The following is a 25,642-nucleotide window of genomic DNA, read 5'->3' on the forward strand; positions in this document are numbered from 1 at the left end:
CATTTACAATCTGAGGCACAAGCATAAAGAGCAGATTTCAGTTAGGACCACAGAATTTGTGGTCCAGGGGAAACTTATGCAATTATATGATCAAGGTCAGAAGGACCAGACTATAAATATCTCCTCCCCAAGGTAGGCCATCTAGCCACTAAGTCAGTGGCCCTACCTTTTTGGTGAATAAATAGAAAGCAATTAGAAAATAGAACCTATAGAGCTGTCACTATTGCTTACGAATCATGATCTGAAAGCAGGGGCAGGAGTGCTTTAAATCGGGAGCAATGACTACGAGATGCTCATCATAGAGACTTCTATTAGCAATAGGAAAATGTTATCCGACAAAGTGAAGGCAGCTGCGTCTTATTTGCAGGCCATGAAATTTTGAAAAAGCAAATAAATAATGGCATTCTTAGCATTATACAAAAATAAGTGAAAATTCAAGTAACCAGAAAATATTTGTATGCTTTTGTTTTTTACAAAACACAATAGTCACTTTCGAGGGAACATATAAAGGAAGCTTTAGCTTATTGGAAAAGCTGCTCACTAAAGACTGCAGATGGATCATTGGGGATATGTGGTGATCTAATGAGTCACAAGACCTTATCAGCCCTGCTAGTTGCAACAGTATGATGAAGAATGTGTGTGACCTGAAGCTGTGGATTTACAGAAATGAGTGTGGTACATCTTTATTGCTGTAACCCATCAAATTTTGCATAATTTATGCGGCACTCTAACCCTGAAAGGGATTTGTTTTGACTTATACTGGGTGCTCCCTTGTGTCTGGACAAAGCTAAACCTCTCTGATGAGCTCTAATGAGAGCGAAACACGTGTCAGGGGTTGCTTTTACTCATTCCAAGTTGGCTTGGATGGTATTTTACCAGTCCAAAGCTGTAATACTGTGCCTGGTGTGGTAAATGGCTTTTGTCATTTTACAGCTCGGCAAGGTTGACACTGTGTCAAACCCATGCTTAAAGACTTTGCTGTACAAATGGCAAATTTTGCATAATTTATGCGGCACTCTAACCCTGAAAGGGATTTGTTTTGACTTATACTGGGTGCTCCCTTGTGTCTGGACAAAGCTAAACCTCTCTGATGAGCTCTAATGAGAGCGAAACACGTGTCAGGGGTTGCTTTTACTCATTCCAGGTTGGCTTGGATGGTATTTTACCAGTCCAAAGCTAATACTGTGCCTGGTGTGGTAAATGGCTTTTGTCATTTTACAGCTCGGCAAGGTTGACACTGTGTCAAACCCATGCTTAAAGACTTTGCTGTACAAATGGCAAAAGACTTTGTCACTATCTAGCTCGGCGTGGATAGCACTGTGCTGATCCAATGCTTAAAAACTTTGCTAGATAAACAGACATTTGAGGTGAGCAAATCTAGAGTGTCGCTGGTGTTGCAGGGTGCTCCTTACTAGAGCTGCTCTCCACCTAAACTTGGGAACTACCCAGAGTTTTCTATTCTCTCTTTTTTTGCATAATTTATGCGGCACTCTAACCCTGAAAGGGATTTGTTGTGACTTATACTGGGTGCTCCCTTGTGTCTGGACAAAGCTAAACCTCTCTGATGAGCTCTAATGAGAGCGAAACACGTGTCAGGGGTTGCTTTTACTCATTCCAGGTTGGCTTGGATGGTATTTTACCAGTCCAAAGCTGTAATACTGTGCCTGGTGTGGTAAATGGCTTTTGTCATTTTACAGCTCGGCAAGGTTGACACTGTGTCAAACCCATGCTTAAAGACTTTGCTGTACAAATGGCAAAAGACTTTGTCACTATCTAGCTCGGCGTGGATAGCACTGTGCTGATCCAATGCTTAAAAACTTTGCTAGATAAACAGACATTTGAGGTGAGCAAATCTAGAGTGTCGCTGGTGTTGCAGGGTGCTCCTTACTAGAGCTGCTCTCCACCTAAACTTGGGAACTACCCAGAGTTCTCTATTCTCTTTTTTTGCATAATTTATGCGGCACTCTAACCCTGAAAGGGATTTGTTTTGATATATATATATAGATTTTGTCCAATAGAAAACATGAAATGAAATTGATGACTTTTTTAGAATATTGTGTTTTGTTAGGATCCTTACTGATTGATTTTATCATTATTGTTATTACTATTAGTATTAGCATTTGCCGGATTGATACTTAGTGTATTTTGGTAATATTTTTTTTATTAATAATTTATTCACTTTTAGGGTGTTATACTCATCTATTTTATTCCTATACTGTTGCATAGGTCCTTGGGGAGGATAGCGGCGCACATATACATTCTCCTGTTGCTGAATTTGTGGGGTCTATTTACAATTTCCTAATCAATAACAATTTTGACCTATGATATGGATCTATTAATCAATCTCTTCAGATTCCTTTTAGAATATATTAATTTATAGGACTATGACTTATTTAATTAATTATGATGATGAATATCCATTTATTTATTTATTCCAAATTGAAATCGCTTTTACCTGTATCTTATTTTGCATTTTCAGAATTGACTGAATTTACTCTATCTTTTTGTCATCATTTGTCATCTATTTATAGCCTTTATATGAAGTGGATGTATTGCAATCAATTGGCAGTACATATATTTATATATATTTATATATTTATATTATTAATTAATTGCATTTATATATCAGGCTTTTAAAATTAAAACTGAAATCAAAATCAAAATTAAAATTATTAGGTATAAGTGGGTAATATGTGGACATCAAGAGTAAAAGGAAAAAGGAAAAATGAAAATTGAGAAAGAGAAGAGAGAGAAAAAAACAGCATACATGGGATTTGTTTTGTATTTAAGAATTGTAGACTGTGATTACAATTAATTAATTTTTTAGTGTTCACAGGTGACCAGACTATATTTGTGATAATGTATTATAATATGAGAGAAATATATAATGTCACATTTTTAGTTCATAGTTTATTTCAAATCATGCACAGGATTAGGAGTTTCTTATTTTTAAGTTAAAATTGTGACGTTATAAAATGGCCGCTCCATTTGCACCTCTCTTGAGCTATGCAATGAACATCAAAGAAGGACTATATGGTTTAAATAGTTGAGTGTAAAATGTCTGCCAATGTCCTGTTGAAGGCTTCGGCCGAAACGCGTAGACATTTGGTTGGGACAGCATGTGTGTCTTTTGAATGGTGAGCACATTGTCGACCGTTTTTTTGTGCTTTTTGTACCAACTTTTGCTGGTGTGATTTACCTGCAATCTAATCTTTTTTCAATAAACAGCAGCCGATGAACCTATCGAGAATAAGTGGTTTTCTGAGTATTTTACCAGCTGTTATTGAATGATGTGCAGCCCTTGGTGTGCGATTTAAATACACCATTCTTCTGGATATATATATATATTATATATGGAAAATGTCACTTACCCAGTGTACATCTGTTCGTGGCATGAGACGCTGCAGATTCACATGCTGTGCATTATCCTGCCATCTAGTGTTGGGCTCGGAGTGTTACAAGTTGTTTTTCTTCGAAGAAGTCTTTTCGAGTCACGAGATCGAGGGACTCCTCCCATTTCGGCTCCATTGCGCATGGGCGTCGACTCCATCTTAGATTGTTTTCCCCGCAGAGGGCGAGGTAGGAGTTGTGTATATAGTAATATTGCCCATGCAATGGAGTAAGTATGTATGTACATAATGTGTTTAAAAGTGATATCTATTTACAAATGTACAAGTTTTTGTTTTTTTTAATCAACTTATAACGGCTACAGGCTCCTGGGGAGGTGGGAGGGCGCATGTGAATCTTCAGCGTCTCATGCCACGAACAGATGTACACTGGGTAAGTGACATTTTCCGTTCGATCGCATGTGTAGCTGCAGATACACATGCTGTGTATAGACTAGTAAGCAGTTATCTCCCCAAAAGCGGTGGTTTAGCCTGTAGGGGTTGAAGTTGTTTGAAATAATGTCCGTAATACTGCCTGTCCTACTGTGGCTTGTTGTGTCGTTAACACATCCACACAGTAATGTTTTGTGAATGTATGAGGCGTAGACCATGTGGCTTCCTTACAGATTTCTGTCATGGGTATATTCCCTAGAAAGGCCATTGTGGCGCCTTTCTATCTAGTGGAGTGTGCCTTTGGTGTAATAGGCAGGTCTCTCTTTGCTTTTACATAGCAGGTTTGAATACACTTAACTATCCATCTGGCAATGCCTTGTTTGGATATTGGATTTCCTGCATGAGGTTTTTGAAAAGCTACAAACAATTGTTTTGTTTTGCTAAATTGTTTGGTTCTATCAATGTAATACATTAGTGCCCTTTTGATGTCTAATGTATGTAATGCTCTTTCAGCTACAGAGTCTGGTTGTGGAAAAAATACTGGGAGTTCTACAGTTTGATTTAAGTGGAACGGTGATATAACTTTTGGTAAAAATTTGGGATTAGTGCGTAGAACCACCTTATGTTTGTGTATTTGTATAAAGGGTTCCTGTATGGTAAATGCTTGTATTTCACTTACTCTTCTAAGAGATGTGATAGCTATTAGGAAGGCTACTTTCCATATTAAGTATTGCATCCCACAAGAGTGCATGGGTTCAAATGGTGGACCCATGAGTCGTGTTAGTACAATATTGAGATTCCATGAAGGCACTGGTGGTGTCCTTGGGGGAATGATTCTTTTTAGACCCTCCATAAATGCTTTAATGACTGGGATTCTAAAGAGTGATGTTGAATGTGTAATTTGCAGATAGGCTGAAATCGCTGTGAGATGTATTTTAATGGATGAAAAAGCTGGCTTAGATTTTTTTAAGTGTAATAAGTAGCTTACAATGTTCTTTGTTGATGCATGTAGTGGTTGAATTTGATTATTATGACAGTAATAAACAAATCTTTTCCATTTATTTGCGTAGCAATGTCTTGTAGTAGGTTTCCTAGCTTGTTTAATGACCTCCATACATTCTTGTGTAAGGTCTAGATGTCCAAATTCTAAGACTTCAGGAGCAAGATTGCTAGATTGAGCGAGGCTGGATTCGGGTGTCTGATCTGTTGTTTGTGTTGAGTTAACAGATCTGGTCTGTTTGGTAGTTTGACATGAGGTATGTAAGGAAATGCCTCCTTGGCATGGTTACCCCCTGACATTTTGCCTTTGCTGATGCTATGTTTTGAATTGAAAGTGTGCTGAGGCCTGCTAACCAGGCCCCAGCACCAGTGTTCTTTCCCTAACCTGTACTTTTGTATCCACAATTGGCACACCCTGGCATCCAGATAAGTCCCTTGTAAATGGTACCCCTGGTACCAAGGGCCCTGATGCCAAGGAAGGTCTCTAAGGGCTGCAGCATGTCTTATGCCACCCTGGAGACCCCTCACTCAGCACAGACACACTGCTTGCTAGCTTGTGTGTGCTGGTGAGAACAAAACAAGTAAGTCGACATGGCACTCCCCTCAGGGTGCCATGCCAACCTCACACTGCCTATGCAGTATAGATAAGTCACCCCTCTAGCAGGCCTTACAGCCCTAAGGCAGGGTGCACTATACCATAGGTGAGGGCACCAGTGCATGAGCACTGTGCCCCTACTACAGTGTCTAAGCAATACCTTAGACATTGTAAGTGCAGGGTAGCCATAAGAGTATATGGTCTGGGAGTCTGTTTTACACGAACTCCACAGCACCATAATGGCTACACTGAAAACTGGGAAGTTTGGTATCAAACTTCTCAGCACAATAAATGCACACTGATGCCAGTGTACATTTTATTGTAAAATACACCCCAGAGGGCACCTTAGAGGTGCCCCCTGAAACCTTAACCGACTATCTGTGTAGGCTGACTGGTTCCAGCAGCCTGCCACAACCGAGACATGTTGCTGGCCCCATGGGGAGAGTGCCTTTGTCACTCTGAGGCCAGTAACAAAGCCTGCACTGGGTGGAGATGCTAACACCTCCCCCAGGCAGGAGCTGTAACACCTGGCGGTGAGCCTCAAAGGCTCACCCCCTTTGTTCCAGCACAACAGGGTACTCCAGCTAGTGGAGTTGCCCGCCCCCTCCGGCCACGGCCCCACTTTTGGCGGCAAGGCCGGAGGAGATAATGAGAATAACAAGGAGGAGTCACTGGCCAGTCAGGACAGCCCCTAAGGTGTCCTGAGCTGAAGTGACTAACTTTTAGAAATCCTCCATCTTGCAGATGGAGGATTCCCCAATAGGATTAGGGATGTGACCCCCTCCCCTTGGGAGGAGGCACAAAGAGGGTGTACCCACCCTCAGGGCTAGTAGCCATTGGCTACTAACCCCCCAGACCTAAACACGCCCTTAAATTTAGTATTTAAGGGCTTCCCTGAACCTAAAACTTTAGATTCCTGAAACTACAAGAAGAAGAAGACTGCTGAGCTGAAAAACCCCTGCAGAGGAAGAACAGAAGACACCAACTGCTTTGGCCCCAGACTTACCGGCCTGTCTCCTGCCTTCCAAAGAAACCTGCTCCAGCGACCTCTGAATCCTCAGAGGACTGCCCTGCTTCAAGAAAGACGAGAAACTCCTGAGGACAGCGGCACTGCTCCAAAAGAACTGCAACTTTGTTACAGAGGAGCAGATTTAAAGACCCCTGCAACTCCCCGCAAGAAGCGTGAGACTTGCAACACTGCACCCGGCGACCCAGACTCGACTGGTGGAGAACCAACACCTCAGGGAGGACCCTCCGGCGACTCTGCGCCCGTGAGTAACCAAAGTTGTCCCCCCTGAGCCTCCACAGCGACGCCTGCAGAGGGAATCCCGAGGCTCTCCCTGACTGCGACTGCCTGAACCTAAAGTCCCGACGGCTGGAAAAGACCCTGCACCCGCAGCCCCCAGCACCTGAAGGAACGGAACTTCTGTGCAGGAGTGACCCCCAGGAGGCCCTCTCCCGTGCCCAGGTGGTGGCTACCCCGAGGAGCCCCCCCCCCTTGCCTGCCTGCACCGCTGAAGAGATCCCTTGGTCTCTCTTTGAACATCATTGAAAACCCGACACATGTTTGCACACTGCACCCGGCCGCCCCCGCGCTGCTGAGGGTGTACTTTTTGTACTGACTTGTGTCCCCTCCGGTGCCCTACAAAACCCCCCTGGTCTGCCCTCCGAAGACGCGGGTATTTACCTGCTGGCAGACCGGAACCGGGGCACCCCCTTCTCTCCATTGAAGCCTATGTGTTTTGGGCACCTCTTTGACCTCTGCACCTGACCGGCCCTGAGCTGCTGGTGTGGTGACTTTGGGGTTGCTCTGAACCCCCAACGGTGGGCTACCTTGGACTCAAAACTGAAACCTGTAAGTGACTTACTTACCTGTGAAAACTAACAATACTTTACCTCCCCCAGGAACTGTGAAAATTGCACTAAGTGTCCACTTTTAAAACAGCTATTTGTGTTTTATGTGAAAAGTATATATGCTACTGTAATTATTCAAAGTTCCTAAAGTACTTACCTGCAATATCTTTCAAATGAGATATTACATGTAGAATTTGAACCTGTGGTTCTTAAAATAAACTAAGAAAATATATTTTTCTATAACAAAAACCTATTGGCTGGATTTGTCTCCGAGTGTGTGTTCCTCATTTATTGCCTGTGTGTATTTACAACAAATGCTTAACACTACTCCTTGGATAAGCCTACTGCTCGACCACACTACCACAAAATAGAGCATTAGTATTATCTCTTTTTGCCACTATCTTACCTCTAAGTGGAACCCTTGGACTCTGTGCATACTATTCCTTACTTTGAAATAGTGCATACAGAGCCAACTTCCTACAAGGTACGACTGACAGGTCTAGTAGTGTTGTGTACCATGGTTGGCGAGCCCAAGTTGGTGCTACTAGTATTAGTTTGAGTTTGTTTTGACTCAGTTTGTTTACTAGATACGGAAGGAGTGGGAGAGGGGGAAAAGAGTAAGCAAATATCCCTGACCAACTCATCCATAACGCATTGCCCTTGGATTGAGGGTGTGGGTACCTGGATGAGACGTTTTGGCATTTTGAGTTTGCTTTTGTTGCGAATAGGTCTATTTGCGGTGTTCCCCAGTTTTTAAAGTAAGTTTGCAATATCTGGGGATGAATTTCCCATTCGTGGGTCTGTTGGGGATCTCGACTGAGATTGTCGGCCAACTGGTTTTGAATTCCTGGGATGTATTGTGCTATTAGGCGAACGTGATTGTGAATCGCCCAACGCCAAATCTTCTGTGCTAAGAGACACAGCTGTGATGAGTGTGTCACTCCCTGTTTGTTTAGATAATACATTGTTGTCATGTTGTCTGTTTTGACAAGAATGTGTGTTGTGGGCTATTAACGGTTGAAATGCTTTCAATGTTAGAAACACTGCTAGTAGTTCTAGTTGATTTATATGTTGTTGTCTCTGTTGAGTGTCCTATTGTCCCTGGATGCTGTGTTGGTTGAGGTGTGCTCCCCACCCTACCATGGAAGCATCTGTTGTGATCACGTATTGAGGCACTGGGTCCTGGAAAGGCCTCTTTTGGTTTAAATTTATAGGATTCCACCATTGAAGCGAGGAGTGTGTTTGGCGGTCTAGCAACACTAGATCTTGGAGTTGACCCTGTGCTTATGTCCATTGTCTCGCTAGGCACTGTTGTAAGGGACGCATGTGTAATCTTGCGTTTGGGACAATGGCTATGCATGAAGACATCATGCCTAGGAGTTTCATCACTAATTTTACTTGATACTGTTGGTTTGGGTGCATGCTTTGTATTACGCTTTGGAATGCTTGTACCCTTTGTGGACTTGGAGTGGCAATCCCTTTTTGTGTGTTGATTGTTGCTCCTAAGTATTGTTGTATTTGACACGGTTGTAAGTGTGATTTTAGGTAGTTAATTGAGAACCCTAGCTTGTGAAGGGTTTCTATGAAGTATTTTGTGTGTTGAAGACACTGTTTCTGAGTGCTGGTTTTTATTAACCAATCGTCTAGGTACGGGAATACGTGTATGTGCTGTCTTCTGATATGTGCAGCTACTACTGCAAGGCATTTTGTAAATAACCTTGGTGCTGTTGTTATCCCAAATGGTAACACTTTGAATTGGTAATGTACTCCTTGGATTACAAACCTTAAGTATTTCCTGTGGGAAGGATGTATGGGTATATGGAAGTAAGCATCCTTGAGGTCTAATGCTGACATGTAGTCTTGTTGTTTGAGCAAGGGAATCACGTCTTGAAGTGTCACCATGTGAAAGTGATCTGATTTGATGTAAAGATTTAGTTTCTGAGATCTAAGATGGGTCTCAGTGTTTTGTCATTTTTTGGTATTAGAAAATACAGGGAATAAACACCTGTTCCTTTCTGATGGTTGGGTACTAGTTCTATTGCCTCTTTTTGTAACAACGCTTGGTCTTCTAGTTCTAATAGATCCAAGTGCTGTTTGGACATGTTGTGTGCTTTTGGAGGCACATTTGGTGGTAATTGTAGGAATTCTATTCAATAACCATGTTGGATAATGGCTAGGACCCACGAGTCCGTAGTTATGTCTTCCCAAATCTTGTAATAATCTGTGAGTCTCCCCCCCCCCCCACTGGTGTTATGTGTTGGGGATTTGTGACATTGGAGTCACTGTTTAGTTTGTGGGGTTTTTGGGCTTTGGAATTTCCCTCTTGTTTTGGGGAACTGTCCACCCCTATATTGTCCCTGAAAGTCTCCTCTTTGGTATTGGCCCTGGTATGTGGTTCTGGCCTGTGAGGTTGAAGGTTCTGTGCTTTGGCCTCAAAACCCCCCTCTAAAGTGTGGCTTCCTAAAGGTGCCTCTGCTCTGTGGGGAGTAGAGCGCGCCCATGGCTTTGGCCGTGTCTGTGTCTTTCTTTAGCTTTTCTATAGCTGTATCCACCTCCGGCCCAAACAACTGTTGTCCATTAAAAGGCATATTAAGCACAGCCTGCTGGATCTCTGGCTTAAATCCGGAGGTGCATAGCCATGCGTGTCTCTGAATAGTGACCACCGTGTTTACTGTTCTGGCGGCTGTGTCCGCTGCGTCCACTGCCGATCGTATCTGATTGTTGGAGATACTTTGGCCCTCTTCCACCACTTGTTGTGCGCGCTTTTGAAACTCTTTGGGAAGATGTTCAATGAGATGCTGCATTTCGTCCCAATGAGCCTGGTCATATCTTGCCAATAAAGCTTGTGAATTGGCAATGCGCCATTGATTGGCTGCCTGTGCAGCAACCCTTTTCCCTGCTGCATCACACTTTCGACTTTTTGTCACGTGGTGGTGCATCCCCAGAAGTCTGAGTTTGCCCTTTTGTGGGCTGCCCCTACTACCACTGAGTCAGGTGTTAGTTGTTGCGTGATGTACACAGGGTCGGGAGGGGGAGGTTTGTATTCCTTCTCCACCCTAGGTGTGATGGCTCTGCCTTTGACTGGGTCTTGAAACACCTGTCTCGCGTGTTTTAACATGCCAGGTAACATAGGCAGACTCTGGTATTGGCTATGTGTTGATGACAGGGTATTGAATAAAAAGTCATCTTCTATAGGTTCTGCATGCAGTGCTACATTGTGAAAAGTAGCTGCTCTGGACACCACTTGCATGTAAGCAGTACTGTCTTCTGGGGTGATGGTCTTGCCGGGTAGCAATCCGGACTATTGTCAGATACTGGTGCATCCTATAGATCCCATGCAACTGGATCATCTTGGCTCATCCCTGTGTGCGTTGGTGATTGCATCATTGGTGGTGTTGCAATTGGGGACAGTTGCGGTGAGTGCTGTGGCGATGGCTGTGGAGAAAAACGTGGTGGAGTTTTTTCTTTAGCCACTTTAGCCTTTGGCTGTTTTTCTGTTTCCTTGAAAGCGAATTTTCGTTTCATTTGAATTGGGGGAACGGTTCTTATTTTCCCTGTGTCCTTCTGTATATGGAGCCTTCTTTGTGTATAGTCTGGCTCTCCCATCTCTAGTTCTTATCCGAATTTATGGCCTTGTATTTGTGCTGAAAGGCCTTGTTCTTCGGTATAGGAGCTCTGTTTCGGCTCAGAGGCTGGATGTTTCGGCACCAAAACCTTTTCAGCAGTCTTTTTCGGTTACGAAGCCACCTTTTTTGGTTTCGGGGTGCCGACATCTCGCTGCAGAGTTTGGTCAGAGCGAGTATCTCGGTGCCGAGTATACTCTGTGCCGGTATCTCGACCGGAGTCGGATGTCTTCAAAACGTGTGTGCCCTTTTTCGGTGCCAATGGTTGGTCACCTTGCTTACGGGTTAAGCCATGGCCTGCAGGCAGTGGCGTCCCCTGGGCTTTCATTATTTTTGTGCGAGTTTTGGCCGGGGCAGTTTTACTCACTGTTTGTTGCCTCGCCGGCTGCTCACTTTCGGCCTCGTCCGAGTCCGAATCAGGAATGGAGAAAGTCTCCTCTTCTTCGACGTCGTGGTGTCCTGCCGGCGTCGACGCCATTTGAAGCCTTCGAGCTCTCCGGTCCCGTAGCGTCTTCTTCGACCGAAATGCCCGACAGACCTCGCAGGTATCCTCTTTGTGTTCGGGGGACAAACACAAATTACAGACCGAATGCTGGTCTGTATAAGGATACTTATTGTGGCATTCGGGGCAGAAGCGGAATGGGGTCCGTTCCATGAGCCTTGAAGACTCACGCGGTCGGGCCGACCAGGCCCCGCCGGGGAATGGAAGCCCCAAAGGGCTACTGGAGCTCTTCTTTTCTTCGGTGTCGATATGCTATTACTAACCCGATACCGAACCCAAACAATACCGTCAACTTTTCCGAGATTTAACTAACTTTCCGAACCGAAACACGGAGCGAAGTAGAACACGTCCGAACCCGATGGCGGAAAGAAAACAATCTAAGATGGAGTCGACGCCCATGCGCAATGGAGCCAAAATGGGAGGAGTCCCTCGATCTCGTGACTCGAAAAGACTTCTTTGAAGAAAAACAACTTGTAACACTCCGAGCCCAACACTAGATGGCAGGATAATGCACAGCATGTGTATCTGCAGCTACACATGCCATCGAACATATATATATATATATATATATATACATACACACACACACACACGTATACATATATATGGAAAATGTCACTTACCCAGTGTACATCTGTTCGTGGCATGGGACGCTGCAGATTCACATGCTGTGCACTGTTCCTGCCATCTAGTGTTGGGATTGGAGTGTTACAAGTTGTTTTTCTTCAAAGAAGTCTTTTCTAGTCACGGGACCGAGTGACTCCTCCCTTTCGGCTCTATTAAGCATGGGTGTCGACTCCATCTTAGATTGTTTTCCCCGCAAAGGGTGAGGTAGGAGTTGTGAATATACTAGAGGTGCCCATGGAATGGAGTAGCAATGTATGTACATAGTGTGTATTAAAAAAATAATTATTTATATATTTACAATTTTCATGCAACTAAAAATGGCTACAGGCTCCCGGGGAGGTGGGAGGGAGCATGTGAATCTGCAGCGTCCCATGCCACGAACAGATGTACACTGGGTAAGTGACATTTTCCATTCGATGGCATGTGTAGCTGCAGATACCCATGCTGTGCATAGACTACAAAGCAGTAATCTCCCCAAAAGCGGTGGTTAGCCTGTAGGAGTTGAAGTTGTCTGAAATAAATGTTCTTTATACACCCTGTCCTACTGTAGCTTGTTGTGTTGCTAACACGTCTACACAGTAATGCTTAGTAAATGTATGAGGCGTAGACCAGGTGGCTGCCTTACAAATTTCTGTCATTGGTATATTTCCAAGAAAAGTCATTGTGGCGCCTTTCTTTCTAGTGGAATGTGCCCTTGGTGTAATGGGTAATTCTCTTTTAGCTTTAAGGTAACAGGTCTGAATGCATTTAACTATCCATCTGCCAATGCCTCTTTGGATATAGGGTTACCTGCATGAGGTTTTTGGAAAGCTACGAACAATTGTTTTGTTTTACGAAATTGTTTCGTTCTGTCAATTAATACATTAGTGCTCTTTTTATGTCTAATGTATGCAAGGCCCTTTCCGCTACTGAGTCTGGTTGTGGAAAGAAGACTGGGAGTTCCACAGTTTGGATTAGATGGAATGGTGATATGATCTTTGGTAAGAAGTTTGGATGTGTACGGAGAACCACTTTATGTTTATGTATTTGTATAAAGGGTTTTTGAATAGTAAATGCTTGGATTTCACTCACTCTTCTAAGTGATGTGATGGCTATTAGAAAGGCTACTTTCCAAGTTAGAAATTGGATTTGACACGAATGTATGGGTTCGAATGGTGGGCCCATGAGTCGTGTTAATACAATATTAAGGTTCCACGAAGGTACTGGTGGTGTCTTTGGGGGTATGATTCTTTTTAGTCTTTCCATAAATGCTTTAATAACTGGGATTCTAAAAAGCGATGTTGTATGTTTAATCTGCAGATAGGCAGATATTGCAGTGAGATGGATTTTAATGGAAGAGAAAGCTAGATTAGACTTTTGTAAGTGTAGTAAATAACTTACAATGTCTTGTGTAGAGGCATCTAGTGGCATAATTTGATTAGTCTGACAGTAGCAAACAAATATTTTCCATTTGTTTGCATAACAATGTCTTGTTGTAGGTTTTCTCGCTTGTCTATTGACCTCCATACACTCTTGTGAAAGGTTTAAATGTCTGAATTCTAAGACTTTAGGAGCCAGATTGCTAGATTGAGTGATGCTGGATTCGGGTGTCTGATCTGTTGTTTGTGTTGTGTTAACAGATCTGGTCTGTTTGGTAGTTTGATGTGGGGTACTACTGATAAGTCCAACAGTGTTGTGTACCACTGTTGGCGAGCCCAGGTTGGTGCTTTGAGTATAAGTTTGAGTTTGTTTTGACTTTGTTTGTTGACCAGATAAGGAATGAGTGGGAGAGGGGGAAAAGCGTAAGCAAATATCCCTGACCAGCTGATCCATAGAGCATTGCCATTGGACTGAGGGTGTGGGTACCTTGACGCAAAGTTTTGGAATTTTGCGTTTTCTTTTGTTGCAAACAGATCTATGTTTGGTGTTCCCCAGCGGTGGAAGTGATCCTGTAGGATCTGGGGATGTATTTCCCATTCGTGAGTTTGCTGTAGATCTCGACTGAGATTGTCGGCTAACTGATTCTGAATGCCTGGTATATATTGTGCTATTAGGCGAATGTTGTTGTGAATTGCCCAATGCCAAATTGTTTGTGCTAAGAGACACAGCTGTGATGAGTGTGTCCCCCCGTTTGTTGAGATAATACATTGTTGTCATATTGTCGGTCTTTACAAGAATGTGTTTGTGGGCTATCAGTGGTTGAAACGCTTTTAATGCTAGAAATACCGCTAGCAGTTCCAAGTGATATGTGAAGTAGTTTTTTTTGATTGTCTCATTGACCTTGCATGCTGTGATTGTTGAGGTGCGCTCCCCACCCAAGCATGGAAGCATCTGTTGTGATAATGGCGTGAGGCACTGGGTCTTGAAATGGCCGCCTTTTGTTTAAATTTATAGGGTTCCAACATTGAAGCGAAGAGTGTGTTTGGCGGTCTATCAACACTAGATCTTGTAGTTAACCCTGTGCTTGCATCCATTGTTTTGCTAGGCACTGTTGTAAGGGCTGCATGTGTAGTCTTGTGTTTGGGACAATTGCTATGTGTAGGAAGTTGGCTCTGTATGTACTATTTCAAAGTAAGAAATAGCATGCACAGAGTCCAAGGGTTCCCCTTAGAGGTAAGATAGTGGCAAAAAGAGATAATTAGAATGCTCTATTTTGTGGTAGTGTGGTCGAGCAGTAGGCTTATCAGAGGAGTAGTGTTAAGCATTTGTTGTACACATACAGGCAATAAATGAGGCACACACACTCAGAGACAATTCCAGGCCAATAGATTTTTGTACAGAAAAATATATTTTCTTAGTTTATTTTAAGAACCACAGGTTCAAGATTTACAAGTAATACTTAAAATGAAAGGTATTTCACTTAGGAACTTTGAATTAGCAAAATAGCATATACAGTTTTCACATAAATGACATATAGCTATTTTAAAACTAGACAGTGCAATTTTCAACAGTTCCTGGGGGAGGTAAGTGTTTCTTAGTTTTGCAGGTAAGTAAACCACCTACGGGGTTAAAGTTTGGGTCCAAGGTAGCCCACCGTTGGGGGTTCAGAGCAACCCCAAAGTTACCACACCAGCAGCTCAGGGCCGGTCAGGTGCAGAGGTCAAAGTGGTACCCAAAACACATAGGCTTCAATGGAGAAGGGGGTGTCCCGGTTCCAGTCTGCCAGCAGGTAAGTACCCGCGTCTTCGGAGGGCAGACCAGGGGGGTTTTGTAGGGCACCGGGGGGGACACAAGTCCACACAAAAAGTACACCCTCAGCAGCGCGGGGGCGGCCGGGTGCAGTGTGCAAACAGGCGTCGGGTTCGCAATAGGATTCAAAGGGAGACCAAGGGGTCTCTTCAGCGATGCAGGCAGGCAAGTGGGGGGGGGGGTCCTTGGGGTAGCCACCACCTGGGCAAGGGAGAGGGACACCTGGGGGTCGCTCCTGCACTGGAGGTCGGATCCTTCAGGTCCTGGGGGCTGCGGGTGCAGTGACTTTACCAGGCGTCGGGTCTTTGGAGCAGGCAGTCGCGGTCAGGGGGAGCCTCGGGATTCCCTCTGCAGGCATTGCTGTGAGGGCTCAGGGGGGGGGATCAACTCTGGCTACTCACGGTCTCGTAGTCGCCGGGGAGTCCTCCCTGTGGTGTTTGTTCTCCACAAGTCGAGCCGGGAGCATCGGGTGCAGAGTGCAAAGTCTCACGCTTCCGGCAGGAAAAGTGTGTTGTTTCAAAGTTGCTTCTTTGTTGCAAAGTTGCAGTCTTTGGTGAACAGAGCCGCTGTCCTCTGGAGTTCTTGGTCCTTCTAGATGCAGGGTAGTCCTCTGAGGCTTCAGAGGTTGCTGGACCCTGGGAACGCGTCGCTGGAGCAGTGTCTTTAGAAGTGGGGAGACAGGCCGGTAGAGCTGGGGCCAAAGCAGTTGGTGTCTCCGTCTTCTCTGCAGGTTTTTCAGTTCAGCAGTCCTCTTCTTCTTAGGTTCAGGAATTTATCTTGCTGCGTTCTGGGAGCCCCTAAATACTCGATTTAGGGTGTGTGTTTAGGTCTGGGGGGTTAGTAGCCAATGGCTACTAGCCCTGAGGGTGGCTACACCCTCTTTGCGCCTCCTCCCTGAGGGGAGGGGGGCACATCTCTAGCCCTATTGGGGGAATCCTCCATCTGCAAGATGGAGGAGTTCTAATTTCTAAAAGTCAGTCACCTCAGCTCAGGACACCTTAGGGGCTGTCCTGACTGGCCAGTGACTCCTTGTTTTTCTCATTATCTCCTCCGGCCTTGCCGCCAAAAGTGGGGCCGTGGCCGGAGGGGGCGGGCAACTCCACTAGCTGGAGTGCCCTGGGGTGCTGTAACAAAGGGGGTGAGCCTTTGAGGCTCACCGCCAGGTGTTACAGTTCCTGCAGGGGGAGGTGAGAAGCCCCTCCACCCAGTACAGGCTTTGTTACTAGCCACAGGGTGACAAAGGCACTCTCCCCATGTGGCCAGCAACATGTCTGGTGTGTGGCAGGCTGCCAAAACTAGTCAGCCTACACGGATAGTCGGTTAAGGTTTCAGGGGGCACCTCTAAGGTGCCCTCTGGGGTGTAGTTACAATAAAATGTACACTGGCATCAGTGTGCATTTATTGTGCTGAGAAGTTTGATACCAGACTTCACAGTTTTCAGTGTAGCCATTATGGTGCTGTGGAGTTCGTGCATGACAGACTCCCAGACCATATACTCTTATGGCTACCCTGCACTTACAATGTCTAAGGTTTTGCTTAGACACTGTAGGGGCATAGTGCTCATGCACCTATGCCCTCACCTATGGTACAGTGCACCCTGCCTTAGGGCTGTAAGGCCTGCTAGAGGGGTGACTTATCTATACTGCATAGGCAGTGTGAGGTTGGCATGGCACCCTGAGGGGAGTGCCATGTCGACTTACTCGTTTTGTCCCCACCAACACACACAAGCTGGCAAGCAGTGTGTCTGTGCTGAGTGAGGGGTCCCCAGGGTGGCATAAGATATGCTGCAGCCCTTAGAGACCTTCCCTGGCATCAGGGCCCTTGGTACCAGAGGTACCAGTTACAAGGGACTTACCTGGATGCCAGGGTGTGCCAACTGTGGAAACAAAGGTACAGGTTAGGGAAAGAACACTGGTGCTGGGGCCTGGTTAGCAGACCTCAGCACACTTTCAAATCATAACTTGACATCAGCAAAGGCAAAAAGTCAGGGGGTAACCGTGCCAAGGAGGCATTTCCTTACACTATGCATGAGGACATCATGCCTAGTAGTTTCATTACAAACCTTACCTTGTAGTGTTGGTTTGGTTGTATGCTTGATCTTACATTTTGGAACAATTGTACTCTTTGTGGACTTGGAGTGGCAATGGCTCTTTGTGCGTTGATTGTTGCTCCCAAGTATAGTTGTATTTGGGATGGTTGCAGATGTGATTTTTTGTAATTTATAGAAAACCGTAGTTTGTGTAGAGTTTCTATGACGTATTGCGTGTGAAATTGACATTGTTGTTGAGTGTTGGCTTTTATTAGCCAGTCGTCCAAATATGGGAATACGTGCATGTGCTGTGTCCTTATGTGAGCTGCTACTACAGCTAGGCATTTTATAAATACTCTGGGGGCTGTTATCCCGAACGGTTAACACTTTGAATTGATAATGTTTGCCTTGAATTACAAACCTTAGGTATTTCCTGTGAGAAGGATGGATGGGTATGTGGAAATACGCATCCTTGAGATCCAGTGTTGTCATGTATTCCCCCTTTTTTAGTAAGGGAACTACGTCTTGTAGTGTTACCATGTGGAAATGATCTGATTTGATGAAGAGATTCAGTGTTCTGAGATCTAAAATATGCCTTAACGTTTTGTCCTTTTTTGGAATTAGGAAATATAGTGAGTAAACGCCTGTTCCTTTTAGGTGATTGGGTACTAGCTCTATTGCTTGTTTTTTGTAACAGTGTTTGGACCTCTATGTGCAATAGGTCTAAGTGTTGTTGAGACAGTCTGTGCGGTTTTGGTGGCACATCTGGAGGGAATGTTGTGAATTCTATGCAATAACCATGTTGGATAATTGATAGGACCCATGTGTCTGTGGTAATGTGTGTCCAATTGTGGTAGTATTTGGTTAGCCTCCCCCCCACTGGTGACAAGTGTTGGGGTGTTATGACATTGAAGTCACTGCTTGCTAGGGCTTGGTTTGGCGGGCTGGAATTTCCCTCTTCCTCTTGGGAACTGTCCTCTATAGGAACCACCAAACACCCCCCTTTGGTATTGTGATTGATAGGTGGGTTTTGTTTGGGAGGTGGAAGGTTCAGATGTTTGTTGCCGAAACCCCCCTCTAAATTGTGGTTTCCTAAAAGTGCCTCTGAATTGTGGGGAGTAGAGCGCGCCCATGGCTTTGGCCGTGTCTTTTTTCATTTTTTCTATGGCAGTATCGACTTCCGGCCCAAACAACTGATGTTGGTTAAACAGCATATTTAATACTGCTTGTTGAATTTCTGGTTTGAATCCAGAACTCCGCAGCCAAGCATGTCTGCGAATCGTTACGGCCGTGTTGACAGTCCGTGGTGCTGTATCTGCAGAGTCCAATGTGGACATTATCTGATTGTTAGATATGGCCTGTCCCTCTTCAACTACTTGCTGGTCACGTTTTTGGTGTTCCTTGGGCAAGTGCTGGATGATGTCTTGCATCTCGTCCCAGTGTGCCCTGTCGTAGCGTGCAAGTAGGGCTTGCGAATTAGCAATTCACCATTGATGGACTGCTCGTGATGTCACTCTCTTGCCCGCTGCGTCGAATTTTCTACTCTCTTTGTCAGGTGGTGGAGCATCCCCTGACGATTGTGAGTTCGCCCTTTTTCTTGCCGCCCCTACAACCACTTAGTCCGGTGTGAGCTGTTGCGTCATAAACACTGGGTCTGTTGGGGGTGGCTTATATTTCTTTTCGACCCTAGGCGTTATAGCTCTTCCCTTTACAGGCTGTTGGAAGACCTGTTGTGCATGCTTGAGCATGCCCGGTAGCATTGGCAGGCTTTGATAAGGATGCATGGGTGGATGCCAGAGTGTTGAAAAAGGAAGTAATCTTCTACTGGTTCAGAGTGCATCGTTACATTGTGGAACGTAGCTGCCTTGGCTAGTACTTGCGTATGTGCTGTACTGTCCTGTGGTGGTGACGGCTTGGTTGGATAACACTCTGGGCTGTTTTCCGATATCGGTGGATCATATAAATCCCATGCATCAGCGTCATCTTGGGTCATCCCAGTATGTGTGGGTGACTGCATTAACGGTGTTCCCACTGGTGACATATGTGGTGAGTGCAGTGGGGATGGTTGTGGTGAGACCTGTGGTGGTGGTGACTTGTCTCTAACCACTTTGGCCATTGGTTGCATCTCGGTTTCTTGAAATGCAAGTTTTCTTTTAGATTTGAGTGGAGGTAAAGTCTGAATCTTGCCAGTATCCTTTTGGATATGTAACCTTTGTTGTCTTTTATCAGGTTCCTCTATATCCAACTCTTGCTCAAATCTATGTCTTTCCTTGAGTTGCATGGAAAGCCCTTGCTCCTCAGTGTATGAGGTTCGTTTTGGCTCTGAGGCCGCTTTTTTCGGTACCAAAGTTTCTAACATAATAGTCTTTTTCGGATCAGAGGAGCTTTTACGGGGTTTGGTCGATTCGATCACTCGGTGTCTAAATGTTTCAGTGCCGGAATCTCGACCGGAGTCGGAAGTCTTTGCCAACTCTGGCCTTTTTTGGTGCCGATGTTATCTGGTCACCTTCCTTTCTGTGGGTTGAGCCATGGCCTGCTGTCGGTTGCATCCCCATGGCCTTGAGTTTCTTGCTGTGACCCTGAGTCTGGGATGGGGCAGGTTTACTCTCAGTTTTTTGCACTGTCGAGGGTCGTTCACTGTCGGATTCATCCGAGTCTGTTTCTTGGATGGAGATTCCTTCTTCCTCCTCGACGTCAAGCTGTTCTTTCGGTTTCGACGCCATTTGCAGTCTTCTTGCGCGTCGATCTCTTAAGGTTTTCTTCGATCGAAACGCTCGGCAAGCTTCACAAGTATCCTCTCTGTGTTCAGGCGACAAACACAGGTTACAGACCCGGTGCTGGTCTGTATAAGGATACTTTGCGTGACACTTAGGACAGAAATGGAAGGGGGTCCGGTCCATTAGTCTGGGACGACGGGTGTGGTCGGGCCGACCAGGCCTCGATGAAGAGTGGAAGCCCCAAAGGGCCGCCGAAGCGGTCTTGATGTCGTGCCGATACACTAACAATAAACCGGTACCGAACAAGAACAATACCGTTGAATTTTCAATACTTTCGCTAACTTTCCCGATTCGAAATACAGAGTGATGAGGAATACGTCCGAACCCAATGGCACAAAGAAAACTAAGATGGAGTCGACGCCCATGCGCAATGGAGCCGAAAGGGAGGAGTCACTCGGTCCCGTGACTCAAAAAGACTTCTTCGAAGAAAAACAACTTTTAAAAACTCTGAGCCCAACACTAGATGGCAGGAACAGTGCACAGCATGTGTATCTGCAGCTACACATGCTATTGAACATATATATACACACATATACATATGTACAAGTGTTTGTGCAACTTAAACGGCTACAGGCTTCCGGGGAGGTGGGAGGGTGCATGTGAATCTACAGCGGAACATGCTACGAACAGATGTACACTGGGTAAGTGACATTTTCTGTTCGATGGCATGTGTAGCTGCAGATACACATGCTGTGCATAGACTAAAAAGCAGTTGTTCCTCCCATAAACGTGGTGGTTAGCCTGTAAGAGTTGAAGTTGTTTGAAATAATGTTCTTAGTACAGCTTGACCTACTGTGGCTTGCTGCGTTGCTAAAACATCTACACAATAATGTTTAGTAAATGTATGTGGTGTTGACCAAGTAGCTGCTTTACATATTTCAGCCACTGGTATATTTCCTAAGAAGGCCATTGTAGCCTCTTTTTTCCTTGTGAAATGTGCTTTAGGTGCAACTAAGTTGTCTTTTAGCTTTAAGGTAACATGTTTGGATGCATTTTACTATCCATCTTGCTAAACCTGGTTTTGAAATGGGGTTACCAGTATGAGGTTTTTGAAAGGCCACAAATAACTGTTTAGTTTTCCTGAATGATTTTGTTCTATCTATGTAATACATTAGAGCTCTTGTAATATCTAATGTATGCAGGGCTCTCTCTGCCACAGAATCTGGCTGTGGGAAGAAGACTGGTAGTTCCACTGTTTGTTTGATATGAAAAGGTGATACTACCTTAGGAAGAAGTTTAGAGTTAGTTTGTAGTACGACTTTATGTTTATGTACTTGTATGAACGGTTCTTCAATTGTGAAAGCTTGAATTTCACTCACTCTTCGCAATGATGCAATTGCGACTAGGAAGGCGACTTTCCATGTTAAGAATTGTATTTGACATGAGTGCATAGGTTCAAATGGTGGGCCCATAAGTTGCGTAAGCACTATGTTTAGATTCCACGAAGGCACTGGAGGTGTTCTAGGTGGGATGATGCGTTTTAACCCTTCCATGAAGGCTTTGATATCTCGAACTCGAACTGTGCTGTATATTTTGCAAATATGGGGAAATTGCAGTGAGATGTATTTTTATGGAAGAAAAAGCTAAATTTAATTTTTGCAAATGAAGCAAATAGCATACAATATCTTGTATTGATGCGGAAAGAGGGGCAATTTGTTTAGATTGACAGTAGTATACAAATCTTTTCCATTTGTTGGCATAGCACTGTCTGGTAGTGGTTTTCTTGCTTGCTTAATTACTTCCATACATTCAGTTGGTAGTTGTAGATACCCAATTTCTATGACCTCAGGAGCCAAATCGCTAGATTGAGTGTGTTGGGATTTGGATGCCTTCTCTGCCCTTTGTTTTGTCTCAACAGATCTGGTCTGTTTGGAGTGTGGTACTACTGACAGGTCTAATAGTGTTGTGTACCACGGTTGACGTGCCCACGTTGGCGCTACGAGTATCAGATTGAGCTTGTTTTTACGCAGTTTGTTGACTAGAAATGGAATGAGTGGGAGAGGGGGAAAAGCATAAGCAAATATCCCTGACCAATTGATCCATAGAGCAGTGCCCTTGGATAGGGGATGTGGGTATCTGGATGTGAAGTTTTGGCATTTTGTGTTTTCGCTGGTGGCTAACAGATCTATGTCCGGTGTTCCCCACTGTTGAAAGTATTTTTTAAGTACTTGAGGGTCAGCCTCCCACTTGTGTGTTTGTTGATGATTTATGCTGAGAACATCTGCCAATTGGTTGTTTATCCCTGGAATGTATTGTGCTACCATGTGAATTTGGTTGTGGATTGCCCATTTCCAAATGTTTTGGGCTAGGCGGGAGAGTTGGGACGAATGTGTCCCTCCTTGTTTAAGTAATACATGGTTGTCATGTTGTCTGTTTTGATAAGGATATTCTTCTGAGTGAGAAGAGGCTGAAAAGCTTGGAGTGCTAGGAAGACAGCTAACAACTCTAAGTGATTTACGTGTAGCTGTTTGTGTTCGGCATCCCATTGTCCTTGAATGTTGTGATTGTTGAGGTGAGCTCCCCAGCCAATCATTGATGCATCTGTTTTAAGTATGGTCTGAGGCACAGGGTCTTGAAATGGCCACCCTTGTTTAGATTTGTGGAATTCCACCACTGAAGGTGCAGGTATGTTTGGCGGTCTATCAGCACTAGATCTTGAAGTTGACCCTGTGCCTGTGACCATTATTATGCAAGGCACTGTTGCAAGGGCCGCATGTTTAGTCTTGGATGTGGAACTATGGTAATACAGAATGCCATCATACCCAATACTATCATCACAAATTTGACAGTGTATGGTTGGCATGTCTTTATTTGTGCCAATATATTGTGAAATGCTTGTATTCTTTGCGGATTTGGGCTTGCAAGCGCTTTTTGAGTATTTAGTATCGCCTCTAAATACTGTTGAATTTGCGCAGGTTGTAGTTGTGACTTTTGGTAGTTTATGGAGTACCCTAGGGTGTGCAGGGTTTGTATTACATAATGCGCATGGTTTTGACACTGTGTATGACTGTTTGATTTTATTAGCCAATCGTCTAGATATGGAAAGACATGAATGTGTTGTCTTCTTAGGTAGGCTGCGACTACCGCCAGGCATTTTGTGAATACCCTGGGAGCTGTTGTTATTCCGAAGGGTAACACTTTGAACTGATAATGCTTTCCTTGAATGACAAACCTGAGATATTTTCTGTGTGCTGGATGGATGGGTATGTGAAAATACGCATCTCTGAGGTCTAATGTTGCCATGAAATCGTGTTGTTGAAGTAATGGGATAACATCCTGTCACCATGTGAAAGTGTTCTGACAGGATGTAAAGATTGAGGATTCTGAGATCTAATATTGGCCTTAAGGTCCCGACCTTTTTGGGAATAAGGAAATACAGTGAGTAAACTCCTGTCCCTATTTGATTTTGTGGCACAGCTTCTATTGCTTGTTTGAGTAATAGAGATTTGTCTTCCTGATGCAACAGAGTGATACGGTCTGTGGACAGCTTGTGTGGTTTTGGTGGAATATTTGGTGGAGTTTGTGTCAATTCTGTGCAATAGCCATTGCGGATAATTGATAATACCCAGCTGGCTGTGGTAATGTCTAGCCAATTGTTGTAGAACTTTTGCAGTCTTCCCCCCACAGGTGAGGTGTCAATTGGGAAGGAATGGCACAAGTCATTGCTTAGTTTGTTGTGAGGCTTGTTTTGAGGTTTGATATTTTCCCCTGCCTCTGGGGTACTGGCCTCTAAGTGCTTTTGAAACCACCTCGTTGGTATTGAGGTTGGTAGGCCTACTTTGGCTGTGAGGTGGATGGCTCGGCAGTTTGGGCTCTAAACCCACCTCTATATTGGGGTTTACGAAAGGATCCCCTGTATTGTGTGGTATACAGTGCACCCATGGCTTTTGCGGTGTCTGAATCCTTTTTCATCTTTTCAATTGCAGTGTCAACCTCTGGGCAGAAAAGTTGTTTTGGGTTGAACGGCATATTGAGCACTGCCTGTTGGATTTCAGGCTTGAACCCTGAAGACATAAGCCATGCATGTCTCCTTAAGGTTATAGCAGTGTTGATGGTTCTGGCTGCTGTATCTGCAGAATCTAGAGCTGACCTGGTTTGATTATTAGTGATGGCTTGCCCTTCCTCTACTATCTGTTGCGCCCTTTTTTGCTATTCCTTGGGGAGATGTTAGATTATGTCTTTCATTTCATCCCAGTGGGCCCTGTCATATCTAGCCAACAATGCTTAAGAGTTGGCTATTCTCCACTGGTTGGCTGCTTGAGATGCCACCCTTTTCCCTGCAGCGTCAAACTTCCTACTCTCCTTGTCTTGTGGGGGTGCATCACCTGACGACTGCGAACTTGCTCTTTTCCTGGCAGCGCTTACAACTACCGAGTCTGGAGGTAACTGTTGGGTAATATAGACAGGATCGGAAGGAGGTGGCTTATATTTTTTCTCCACCCAAAGAGTGATTATCCTTGCTTTTACTGGCTCATTGAATATCTGGTTAGCATGTTTTAGCATGACGGGGAGCATAGGAGGTGAATGATATGTTGCATGCGTAGAGGAGAGTGTATTAAATAAGAAATCATCCTCTAATGGCTCAGTTTGCATGTCAACATTGTGATACGATGGCGCCCTAGCTATGACTTGTGTAGCCTGTACTATCCTCTGGTAGTGAAGGCTTAGAGGGATAGCAATCTGGGTTATTGTCTGGGATGGGGTCTGGATCATAAAGGTCCCATGAATCCACATTGTCCTGCTGCAAATTAAATGAGTGTGATGGTGACTGCATAGGTGTAGGACTGGTAGGCGGATAGATATGTAAATGTGGAGAGTGAGGAAGAGACTGAGGAGGAGGAAATCGAGGAAGAGGAAATTGAGGAGGTGGAGGCTTCTCCTTTGTTCTTGGCACTTTAGCTGGAGGTTGGGTAGTGTCCAATTCCTCTTGAAAGGCTAATTTCCTCTTTGGTTTTGTAGGAGGTGCGGTTAAAATTCTGCCAGTCTCTTTATGGTCCAATTTCCTGGCTTGCCTTTCATCCATTGTCTCTATTTGTGAGTCCCCCTCAGTAGTTTTGTGGCTTTCTTTAAGTACTTGTGAAAGTCCATGCTCCTTAGTATAAATAGGCTTTTTTGGCTCCAAAGCTGTTTTTTTCGGTATCGAAAAAGTCGAGTTTGAGGATGGCCTCAGCTCCTAAAACGATTTTCGAGATTTTGACTCAAAAGAGTGATGTTTGCTTGGAGACAGAGCTTCGGCTCGAGTCCGATGGCTTCGGAGGAGTGGCCTTTTTCGGTGGCGAAGTTTTGGGCTGGTCACCAAAGTTCTTTTTTCGGGTCGAGTCATGGCCTTCGGGCAGTGGCGGCCCCCAAGGCCTTACATTTTGGCCTGGCTGGGACAGGGGCAGGCATACTCACGTGCTGTCCTGCCGTGACCGGTCTGTCCTCCTTGGATTCCTGGTCTGAGTCGGATCCTCGAACGGAGACAGCAGTCTGCATGATCTTCTTCTCTTCGACGTAGAGACGTTTGGTGCTTTTGGATGCCATCTTGAGTCTCCGTGCTCTTCTGTCTCGGAGCGTTTTATTGGATCGGAAGGATCTGCAGGCCTCGTAATTTTCTTCCCGATGGTCTGGGGAAAGGCAGAAATTACAGACGAGATGTTGGTCCGTGTAAGGGAATTTAGCGTAGCACCGAGGACAGAATCGGAATGGA

The 25,642-nt window shown here is 44.7% G+C and overlaps 1 protein-coding gene across 4 annotated transcripts in view; it reads right to left on the bottom strand.

Moving 5' to 3' along the window:
• The window catches only part of PPP6R1 (protein phosphatase 6 regulatory subunit 1), a 745,577-nt gene that overhangs the window by 323,838 nt on the left and 396,097 nt on the right, over nt 1-25,642 (bottom strand). The window lies entirely within an intron of this gene.

Source organism: Pleurodeles waltl, chromosome 7, assembly GCF_031143425.1.
Source record: "Pleurodeles waltl isolate 20211129_DDA chromosome 7, aPleWal1.hap1.20221129, whole genome shotgun sequence".
Classification (NCBI taxonomy): Eukaryota; Metazoa; Chordata; class Amphibia; order Caudata; family Salamandridae; genus Pleurodeles; species Pleurodeles waltl.